At 46.9% G+C, this 12,007-nt stretch overlaps 1 non-coding gene across 1 annotated transcript; it reads right to left on the bottom strand.

Annotated features, from left to right (window-relative positions):
• Nucleotides 1-11,715: 11,715 nt before the first annotated feature.
• TRNAT-AGU lies at nucleotides 11,716-11,789 on the bottom strand. The gene has a single exon. It is a non-coding gene; the product is annotated as a tRNA-Thr (tRNA).
• Nucleotides 11,790-12,007: the final 218 nt, after the last annotated feature.

The raw sequence follows: 12,007 nt of genomic DNA, 5'->3' as shown, positions 1-12,007 counted from the left end.
GACTTTGCGTCTGAACCAGTCTGGCCGCTCTTCTGTCTCCCTTGGAGCAGCAGTGACCCCCAGTGGGCAGTCAGAGTAATGCACAGAAGGTGTTTTCCTTGGCGCAGCAGTGACACCCAATGGCCAATCAGGGTAACACACAGAGTATGTTTCCCTTGGAGCAGCAGTGACACCTCGTGGTCATTCAGGGTAATGCACAGAAGGTGTTTCCCTTGATACGGCAGTGACACCCAGTGGCCAGGTGACGTAATGCACAGCATGTGTCTGCCCTCTACGAGCAGTGACACCCACCGACCAATCACGGTAAGGCACAGAGTGTGTTTCCCACCAATCTGGGTAAGGCACAGAGCATGTTTCCCATGGAGCAGCAGTGACACTCAGTGACCAGCAGGAGTGGCATCAGACTCCTCTCCTTTAGTGGGGGACTGAGTCTACATCTACACTACCGGATAAATTAGAATTAGCTTAAACCGATTTTATAAAACAGATATTATAAAGTCGATTGTGCGCGTCCACACTAGGCACATTAATTCGGTGGTGTGCGTCCATGGTCCGAGGCTAGCATCGATTTCTGGAGCAGTGCACTGTGGGTAGCTACTGTAAAATAATGAGGCCAATAACGTCAATTTGCGTCCACACTAATCCTAATCCGATATAGTAATATCGATTTTAGCGTTACTCCTCTCGTTTTGTAAGAGTACAGAAATCGATTTAAAGAGCCCTTTAAATTGATATAAAGAGCAGTGTAGTGTGGACGAGTGCAGCGTTAAATCGATTTAACGCTGTTAAAATCAGTTTAACAGCATAGAGTAGACCAGGCCTGAGATGGGCTAGACAAAAAAAAATTGGGGGGCTGTGCCCCTCATCACCTGGCCTCACCCTTCACGGGGGCCATGCCTCTGTTCCTTCTCAGTTAAAGGCCAGGCTCATCTCCTCTCCCCCAGGCTAGGGTTTACAGCAATACAAACTTTATTAAAATAAAATAGTAAACAGAGTTTACTTAAAATATTCTAAATCTGTCCAAATTTTAGTACTGAATCCAAAGATTTCTTAAAGATCCCATCAGTAACCAAAACCTAAATGAAAAATTGAAACCAAAAACAAGGCTTAATTTCAATCCCAAACATTAAGAAATACTTTGTTTGTAAAAATAAAAACTAACAAATGCTGTAAATTAATAATTTCAACATTTTATCAAAAAAGTGTGCTACAGCAGAATGATAAAATAACATCAAATAAATAAGCATGACCACTAAAACCTCCCATAAAGGAATTGAATCCTTGAATACTGGTCAAATCGTAATAAAATATGCAGAACTATGTCAAAACTGGTGTTGCAAGTCAGCCATTTGAATCCAGCAAATGTCAATTAAAAGCTCCATTCCAACTAAAAAAACCAAAACAACCCAATAAACCAAAATGGTCACAGCCTGAAACAAACCTACACAGAAGCAAAATTAAACCTGTACCAACATTGGAACAAACGATGTAAATTTCTAATTCTAACTTCTTGTTTCTCCCAGGAGGAAGGTGTTTTGCACACCAGTAACCAGGCTGTCACTGCAGCTTTCCTTTCACTAAATAAGATTTGCCTTCCAATTTCTCTAAGAGAAATTGAAATTGTATCTTTGCACTAATATCCCAAGTGTGCAAGTCCATCCCCTCAGAGCAGCCCCACACCCTGAGGCCAGGGGAGAATCCCAACTGGTTTGTGCATTTGTAACCCTGGGGCCTGAAGCTGATGAGAGAAAGGGAAGTGAGCCATCTTGGAGCTTTCCGATACCACCTGCGGGGAGCACAAGGATTTGACTGAGTGACATCCTGGCTAATTTTCACCTTGTTCTCTGCCAGCAGGCTCCACTGGAGAGCTCGGGAGTGACTTGACCATGGCAGCACCCTATTTACATATTAAAAGCCGGCATTTTGGGGCCAATGGGGTGAAATGTGAGTACTTTTGGGGTTGGGACCCACATGAGAAGGGATGTTAACAAACTGGAGAGAGTCCAGAAGAGGGCAATAAAAATGATTAGGGGACTGATGATACACATGACTTACGAGAACCTACAGGACATATCCTGTATGTTAAGCTAAGGCAAAGTGAGCATATCTATATTGTGACCTTTTACTCAGAGAGGAAAATCGACCTTTATCATGTTACTTAAATAGATAAGTACCCATGCCTGTCCAAGACCTTTACCTAGACCAATCGACAATGGAGAATGGCATAGGGTTTTATTCAGTGTTGTACCCACAGATTTAACAGGTACACTACAAGGTAACTTATGTGCATATGTACATGTCATCAACAAGCACAAACATACTAGCCTATGAAGTAAACGTACCCTAATGTTTTGTGGGTGAGGAATGAAATTTGGGCATAGGAGGAAGGATTTCCGGCCCTTGTGCCCTATAAAAGAGGTAAGCCACCTCGCTAGAGCATGGGCGGGGCAGGGCGGGAGCTGGGAGGGGAGGGGACACAGCTGGGGGGAGGACTGGGCAGACCGTAGGGGGGGCTGCTCAGAGGCAGTAGCATGGGAGGGCAGGGCGGGAGCTCGTACAGGGGTTGGGGTGTCAGGTCACCAGGCTGCAGGAAACCCCATGGCCAGTAGAGCCCCCATGGAAAATCTATATATTCTGTTGTAATCAATTAATTGACAGTGCCTGTCATAAACAGATAGTTAAGGGTTAATGTCTCTTTTACTTGTAAAGGGTTAACAAGCTCAGTGAACCTGGCTGACATCTGACCAAAGAACCAATCGGGAGACAAGATACTTTCAAATCTGGGTGGAGGGAAGTCTTTTTTTTTGTGCTGTTTTTCTTTGTTCTCTGTTCTCTCTTGGGATTAAGAGAAGCCAGTCATGTAACCAGATTTCTCCAGTCTTACTGAAACAGACTCTCAGGTTCCAGATAGTAAGTAATAGATAGAAAGCGGATTCAATTTGTTTGTTTTCTTTATTTGCAAATGTGTATTTTGCTGGAAGGATTTTACCTCTGTTTGCTGTAACTTGTATTTTATGCTAGGGGGAGGGAGTCCCTCTAGTCTATATAGCTGAAGACTCTGTAAACATTTTTCCATCTTGATTTTACAGAGATAATTTTTACTTTTTTCTTTCATTAATTAAAAGTTTTTCTTTTAAGAAGCTGATTGATTTTTTTTTATTCTTGTGTGAGACCCCAGGGATTGGTGGGGGGAAAGGAGAAAAGGGGAGGGAAAGGTTAATTTCTCTCTGTGTTAGGATCACTGTCTCTCTCTCAGGGAGAGTCTGAGAGGGGGAGAGAAGTGGGGGGAAGGTGAATTTCCTCTCTGTTTTAAGATTCGAGGAGGTTGAATCACAGTGATCTCCCAGTGTAACCCAGGGAGGGGAAAATCTGGGAGGAAGAAAGGATAGGGGGGAATGGTTTATTTCTCTTTGTTTTGAGACCAGGGAGTTTGGGTCTTGGGTCCCCCAGGGAAGGTTTTGGGGGACAAAGAGTGTACCCAAACACTATATTTTGGGTTGGTGGCAGCGTGATAAGATCTAAGCTAGGAATTAAGCTTAGAAGGTAACAGGCAGGTCCCCACTTTCTGGACGCTAAAGTTCAAAGTGGGAAACAGACCCTGACAGTGCCTCTGAACCTAATAAGCAAGGTGACACTCCGCCAGTGCTGTGTGCAATAAACTCCTCTGCTTGACCTCTACACGGTGTGATTTACGTCCTTCAGAGAACAAAGAAAGAGGTGGAGGCCAGGTGACCAGGTTGCCAGGGAAACAGAAGAAAGGACAGAAGAAGGACAAAAGGGCCTGGCTGAGTTGGGCTGTTGGAAGCAAGGAGTCTGCTGGTTTTGAGACTCAAGGGGAGAGCCCAGGCTCTGAGTTTTGGGTCTCATGAAGATGGACTTTGCTGAATCTTCCTACTTCCTATGCTAACAAAGAACTTTCCCAGGCTGTATTCCAGACCACTAATAAACCTTCTGTTTTACAACTCTGGCTGAGAGTCACTGGGGATTGTGGAAGTTGGGGGTGCATGACTCCTTTGGGGGGAGGGGTGTAAGGTTTTCCCAGGTATCCTGCTAAGGTGACTCACTACAGGAAGCTCCTGGCATGGAACAGGGGTGCTGAAAGGTCCAAGGTCAGTCCCAGGATGTGCTGAAGGCAAGGAGGTTTCCCCCAGTGACAGCGTCCCCTGGGCAGTGTCACACTGATGAGGACTTTGCCTGGGTTTGGCTCAGAGCTGTTCCAGAGCACTGAGCCTGTGTCAGCCCCCCAGCATGTGACCTGCAGGCGCCACTCTGGCAAAGCTCCTTGTCCCTGGGCTTTGGCATCACTAGCCCCTGCTTAGTGACTAGGGGTCAGTTTAGGGCAGTGATTCCCAAAATGTGGGGCATGCCTCCTAGGGGGGCACAGAGGAATGTTCATGGAGGCACCTCAGGGTTGAGCCAGCCCCCATGGAGGGCAGGGAGGGAGCACCACTCAGTCCCACTCTGTCCCAGTTCTTAGCCTACCCTACCCTCAGCCTGAGCCTGAGCCCCTGGCCCAGCTGCGATCCCTTTACCTGTGTCTGCACCCCTCTCCCCAGCAAGCCACAGTCCCACTCCCAGACCTGGTTCTCGACCGCGGCTTCCAAGGGGCCACAGCCATGGTTAAGAGGGCACAGTGTGAAAAGTTTGGGGACCACTGGTTTGGGATGATGTCCTCAATCACTTCTATGCAGTCCAATAAAAGCTATTCCTCACCCACCTACCCCTCCATCAGGATGGACTAGGTATGTTCTGCTGCCCTTCACTCATACAGGAAGGATAATAACATTTCATTCCACTCAATCCTAAAGTGATTTGTAACCCAACACCAGCCAAAACTGGTCATTTTGGGGAAGCGGCCCCATCATGCTGCATACGTAGGCAGAGTAGGTGTGTCTATGCAAACACAGTCTGTTCCTGAAGTCTTTCCCACAGCTTCTCACTAGATGTGAGGGGGGAGCATATTCAGCCCCTGCTTCTGCTTAGTACTTAAAAACTCCATATTGTCCCTATCACTGCCGGCCTTAGATTTCTCCTCCTGTCCCTTTTTTAACAGTTCAGATGAGGTGGTTGTGTGGTTAAGGTGATGGACTGCTAATCCATTGTCCTCTGCACGCATGGGTTCAAATTTAATCCTCCTCAGATGCATTTAGTTTTCACCTCTCCTTTATAGACAACCATCTCCCCCTTTGGTACAATAACAGACCCAACAATGTTGCTTCTTGCAAACAAAAACCTTCTCAGAAACTCAGACTGCTCCCCTTGCTTTAAATTAAATGTCTAAATCCCAGATTTCTAAAAAAAATTTCTCTAGTCCTCTATTTCTTAGTCTTTATCTCAAAAGGTAACATCCTCATAATCTCCCCCAAACACCCTGGGACTTGCCCAAATAATTAAAAGACCCCCATCCTGAGCAAGGCCACAACCGTGGACCAGAGCTAGTGTCTAGGCCAAGCTGTTCTGAAGGAGGAAACTCAAACATTTTCTACCTGCTTCCCTTGGCAAGGTCTGACTGAGAAAACAAAATTCCCCAGACTGAAAATTTTCTGCTGAAAAACCAATACTAGTCTGTTTGGGGACTTTTATTTGAATGTATTATTATTATTCTCTTCTGATTTATCTCAGTTCAGTGTTTGTCCTCCAGATGTGTTTACAGGTATTGAGTTGTGGGGGAAGGAGGCCAATTCATAATGTCTCTACCCCCCTTTCATAGTTTCTTCCAACTTGCTAGGAAATATCTTTGCTACGACGTGAGTCAAGCAGTGTCCATTGTTGCTGGGCTATCTCGGAGAAGTCTGCATTGTACACGGTTCCTGGGATAGTCCTTGGGAGTGTGGATACCTTCAATGGGCCAGCAGCCAGTCTGGATCCTCCATTGTCACACCTGAAAGGCTGGTGGGGGGCATTTCCCAATCTCATAACATATTTCAGTAAGGCACACAGAGCAAAACTTCATAACTTCCCAACCAATGCGAGCACACACAATCCAACATGATATTAATGTTCAACAGTAAGGGCCCAAAAGCAAGTTATTCCGATGGTTAGGAAAGATAGAAAATGTGGCAAAAGACCACCTTGGCTTACCCTTGAGATCTTGCGTGACCTACAAAATAAAAAGGCGTCATATAAAAAATGGAAACTAGGTCAGATCACGAAGGATGAATATAGGCAAATAACACAGGAATGCAGAGGCAAGATTAGAAAAGCAAAGGCACAAAATGAACTCAAACTAGCTATGGGAATAAAGGGAAACAAGAAGACTTTTTATCAATACATTAGAAGCAAGAGGAAGACTAAGGACAGGGTAGGCCCACTGCTCAATGAGGAGGGGGTAACAGTAACGGGAGACTTGGAAATGGCAGAGATGCTTAATGACTTCTTTGTTTCAGTCTTCACTGAGAAGTCTGAAGGAATGTCTAGTATAGTGAATGCTTACGGGAAGAGGGTAGGTTTAGAAGAGAAAATAAGGAAAGAGCAAGTAAAAAATCACTTAGAAAAGTTAGATGCCTGCAAGTCACCAGGGCCTGATGAAATGCATCCTAGAATACTCAAGGAGTTAATGGAAGAGGTATCTGAGCCTCTAGCTATTATCTTTGGGAAATCATGGGAGACGGGGGAGATTTCAGAAGACTGGAAGGGGGCAAATATAGTGCCCATCTATAAAAAGGGAAATAAAAACAACCCAGGAAACTACAGACCAGTTAGTTTAACTTCTGTGCCGGGGAAGATAATGGAGCAGGTAATCAAAGAAATCATCTGCAAACACTTGGAAGGTGGTAAGGTGATAGGGAATAGCCAGCATGGATTTGTAAAGAACAAATCGTGTCAAACTAATCTGATAGCGTTCTTTGATAGGATAACGAGCCTTGTGGATAAGGGAGAAGCGGTGGATGTGATATACCTAGACTTTAGTAAGGCATTTGATACAGTCTCGCATGATATTCTTATAGATAAGCTAGGAAAGTACAATTTAGATGGGGCTACTATAAGGTGGGTGCATAACTGGCTGGATAACCGTACTCAGAGAGAAGTTGTTAATAGCTCCCAATCCTGCTGGAAAGGTATAACAAGTGGGGTTCCGCAGGGTTCTGTTTTGGGACCGGTTCTGTTCAATATCTTCATCAACGATTTAGATGTTGGCATAGAAAGTACGCTTATTAAGTTTGCGGACGATACCAAACTGGGAGGGATTGCAACTGCTTTGGAGGACAGGGTCAAAATTCAAAATGATCTGGACAAGTTGGAGAAATGGTCTGAGGTAAACAGGATGAAGTTCAATAAAGATAAATGCAAAGTGCTCCACTTAGGAAGGAACAATCAGTTTCACACATACAGAATGGGAAGAGACTGTCTAGGAAGGAGTATGGCAGAAAGAGATCTAGGGGTCATAGTGGACCACAAGCTTAATATGAGTCAACAGTGTGATACTGTTGCAAAAAAAGCAAACGTGATTCTGGGATGCATTAACAGGTGTGTTGTAAACAAGACACGAGAAGTCATTCTTCCGCTTTACTCTGCGCTGGTTAGGCCTCAACTGGAGTATTGTGTCCAGTTCTGGGCACCGCATTTCAAGAAAGATGTGGAGAAATTGGAGAGGGTCCAGAGAAGAGCAACAAGAATGATTAAAGGTCTTGAGAACATGACCTATGAAGGAAGGCTGAAGGAATTGGGTTTGTTTAGTTTGGAAAAGAGAAGACTGAGAGGGGACATGATAGCAGTTTTCAGGTATCTAAAAGGGTGTCATCAGGAGGAGGGAGAAAACTTGTTCACCTTAGCCTCCAATGATAGAACAAGAAGCAATGGGCTTAAACTGCAGCAAGGGAGATTTAGGTTGGACATTAGGAAAAAGTTCCTAACTGTCAGGGTAGTTGGACACTGGAATAGATTGCCTAGGGAAGTTGTGGAATCTCCATCTCTGGAGATATTTAAGAGTAGGTTAGATAAATGTCTATCAGGGATGGTCTAGACAGTATTTGGTCCTGCCATGAGGGCAGGGACTGGACTCGATGACCTCTCGAGGTCCCTTCCAGTCCTAGAGTCTATGAGATCAAGACTTTTGAAATGATAGCTCACAAGGCAGACTTCGTACAAACCATGTTATCATTATATGAGAATATGGGGCTACCAGGGTGCTGCTTTGAGCACAGTGTGCCACACCTGGGCTTCCATTGCAATGGAGACGTACCCTTAGAGTCCATCCCTCCTGGGATAAATGTGGCAGCAGAGCTGGCCTTGGTCATCTGACTTGGGCTCATGGAGCTAAAGCTGAGAGGCTAAAAACTGTGGTGCAGATATTTGTGTTCACACTGAAGCCTGGGTTCAGAAACCCTCACCCCTTGTGGGGTCTCAGAGGTTGGGTTCAAGTCCATATGTCTGCACTGTAATTTTATAGTCTTGCACAGCCCAAGTCCCATAATCCTGAGACAGCTGACCCGGCCTTTGAGACAGGTGCCCTGGGTGTTTTAATCACAGTGTAGACATAACGTTAGGCTACGTCTCCAGTGCAATGAAACACCCACGGTTGGTCTATGTCACATAAATCAGGATCATGCAGCTAGGTCTGGAGTAAAGTTGCAGTGCACATGTCTGGGCTCAGACTCAGTACCCTGCTCTAGGAGCCCAGAAGGTTGCAAAGGAGTTTAGCAAGTGGAAATGGTAAAACCGCAGTCAAGTATTACCCTGGACTCAATGGCATTTCTCCATTGATCTTTCTGCTTTGGGGCAGGGACAATAGCACATCCTGCTGCATTTGTTATTTCAAAGGGTGGTTTAGGATTTTCATTCTCAGACACTGGACACAAAGTAGGTCTCAACCCTGGGTGTAAACTAAATGAGCCGCTCACATATTTTGGGAGCCACAATGGGCATTTGGTGTGAGAGCTCAGACCTGCCCCTGACCCAGAGGGAGTGGGTCATCCTTGAGGGGACTGGACCACTGACCTATCAGCTCTTAATACCTAAACTTTCAGGAACTCTATTATCAGTGCCTGTGAGTGTAATTTAAACCATAAGAAAAACCATACTGGGTTAGACCAAAGGTCCATCTAGCACTGAATCTTGTCTTCTGACAGTAGCCAATGCCAGGTGCCCCAAAAGCCACTCCCCAAGGCACCACTGGGAGTCGAACCCAGGATTGCCTGGTTTATGAAACAAGGGCTTTAGCCAGCTAAGGAAAGCAAATGTGAATTTTGTCTGAATGGGTCACTGACAAAAGCATCCCAGACAGAAAAGCAACAGGCTAAAAAGAAACTTAGCAGCTGTTGAAGCAGTTCAGTTGGGTGAGTGCTAAGCTAAAGGTCTGCGGTTCAATCCCAAGCTCTGGCAGGCTCTTCCTTCTCCCTTTGTGCAGGGCTGGGCTGTTTTCTGACAGTGCAGCAGTTCCTTTAACTGCCACAAACCCCTCATTTCAGGCTATGCAGCAGGAAAAGACAGCATGGGCTTCTGCACCGAGCTGGCCACCTGACCTTTCATTCTTCTCTTGCTCTTCGTCAGCAAGGGGAAGAAAAAGCAGCTTTCCTTCAAGCAAGGTTCAGAAGGGCGACGTCAGGATGACTTCCTGAGCACCGGCTCCAGTCCTCTGCTCTGCCAGCTGAGCTATTGGAGGGCTGCCACCACTCGCTCTACGTTTCCCCATCAGTGTGTGCCAGGGCGAGCACAAGCTAAGCGGACAGAGTTTCTGTAGTGTAGTGGTTATCACATTTGCCCAATACACAAAAGGCCTCTGGTTCAGAAACAGGCTGGCTTCCTTTTCTCAAATCCCCTTGCTGTCCAGGAAGGCGTTCCTCCTTCTGCTGTTGGCCTGTCCCTGGGATAACTCCAACCCCTGCATGACAGAGGGTGCTGACGTCAATGGAGAAAACACCTTGGTGTCAGTCTGGAGAACCTAGAGCAGTTAGGTGTGTCACCTTTTGGAGGCTTGTGGCTTGGCCTCCTCTCCCCTTGGAGGTTGGCCTATAGATTGATGGCTTTAGAGGTGGGGGCTGGGCTGGCTGTGAGCAACTGGGATCCAGGAAACCCCCATCTGCCCTTCTGAGGGCCGAACCTATGGAGGTGTGGTTCGCTTCTGGGAGATAGAACCCTTTACCTGCCTCTTGGCATCCCAGAGATGGCTACTTGCAGGTCAGGAGACGTGGAGTTTTGGGGGGAAGGAAAAGAAGCAATGGTGAGGCTGAGTGGGCTCCTTTCTGGCTGAGATTGTGGGCTGCGGGGGGTCTGGCAGTTGCCTGTAAGCCATAAGTGGACTTGGTGCAGTGAAAACTGCTGCTTCATTCTGGCTGACCTGGGGGCGCCACTGATGACTTGGGAGTGAGGGCGGAGAGCTGGCTGTGAGCAAATGGGATCCAGGAAGCCCCAGCCTGCCTCACCAGGGTCCGAGTCTTCTTCTCTCCTGCCATGGGGAGCCCGGCCTTAAGCCTGCCCAGCATGTGCTGCAGCTTGAGCATTAAGCCTTCCTGTGGGGCCTGTGCTGGAGCTGACCATGGACCCCTGTGCGGTACTGCTGGGGGAAATCACAACTGCAAATAATTCTGGCCACAAGATCAAGCCGTTGGGTCGAATGGGGCAAGCTGGAGGCCTGGAGACTTAGTCCGCAGGGCTAGCAGGTCAAGCCTTTTTCCCGCATGTGGGGGAGGCAGCTGCTGTGGTTCGCCCTTCTTGCACTATAATCCAGGGGTGCAAGGCTGCAGAGCTGGGGGGAATTGGCGGGAGGCTCTCTATCATTAGTTTTATGAGTGGCTGGGAGAAGCATTCATGTAACTCAGTTGGATGTGCCCCGACCTGTGGATGTCTGTGTAAGTGCAATATGTGCCAGAGATTTGCAGCCTGTCACAGCATCATAGTGTGAGAGGGAATCCAGGCAGTGGGACACAGGGCTCAGGGGTCCCTCTGTTCAGGTTTCATCCTGTAGATCTCATCACAGATTTTCAACAACCACAGTGGATGTTCACTGAGACAGAGAGAGAGATGCCAAATGGTGATCTCCAGGGCCTGCGGACATCAAACGATAAGGAATTTGCACACAGAGAGGACCCTGTTAGTGGAAAATGCCTTTGGAAAAGCCCCTTCTGTCACCAGCTGTGGTCCTACAGTGCTCAGTGCTCTGCGTTGTGACCTCAAGAGCCATGGATGAAAGTTGAGTTACGATGACCTTTTCGTTATCCCCACGTTTCTTAGGTGCCTCCTTCTGACACTTGTCAGAAAAAAATGACCAGTTTCTTTTGGAAGCATCTTCACTGCAAGGCAAAGGCAGTCTTCTCTGCTTCCTAGAAAGATTGACCAAAAGGTGGGAAGAGCAGACATATTTGGCAAGGCACCACTTGGTGCTACATCTCTAACCTCCACTTTACCTGGCAGGTGCCTTGGCCAGCTTAGCCACGGTGCTGCTCTCTGGGACTTTTCTCTCAGCTGCTCCATTTCTCATCAGTGACAAGCAAAAGGAAGGTGACATGGCCTCTGTGTGTGGACATCCCCAGCGAACCCCAAGGATGTGTGGCACAGGCTCTCGTGTTGCAGCAATTGCAGTTGAAGCAATCGCCAGGCTAATGCCAGTCACAGCAGCCTTTTCATCAACTCCAGGCTTGTGATTTGATTCTTTCCAATGCTTCTCTCCAAAGAAGCCTTTTCCTTAGCAAGCAGTTACTTGGATACCAAGGGAGGTCTCTTCTGTTTCCTAGAAAGACACAGAAAAATGTGAGCAGAGGAGACAAAAGCCATACAACAAGGCACCACTGGGAGTTGAACCCAGGATCTTCTCTTTACTAGAGAGGTGCTTTAGCCAGCTAAGCCATGGTGCCTGCTTCAAGAAAGTGTTTACAACTGTTCCATTTGACGGTCCAGGACAACACCTGCAAATTCCAAAATACATCCCTTCCCCATTTCCCTCAAGACTTGTAGACTTTGAGGTGTCTGGCTCTCTGTGCACAGAAAGCCACAGCTGAGTTGACAGAGGGCTTCTAACATGTGCTTCTCCCACCAGCCACTGTGATCATATACTGGTTAGTGATCTGTGTTT

This window comes from Gopherus evgoodei, unplaced genomic scaffold (assembly GCF_007399415.2).
Source record: "Gopherus evgoodei ecotype Sinaloan lineage unplaced genomic scaffold, rGopEvg1_v1.p scaffold_116_arrow_ctg1, whole genome shotgun sequence".
Classification (NCBI taxonomy): domain Eukaryota; kingdom Metazoa; phylum Chordata; order Testudines; family Testudinidae; genus Gopherus; species Gopherus evgoodei.
Note: the sequence above shows the minus strand (reverse complement) of the source record. Positions and strands in the feature narration are given on the sequence as shown.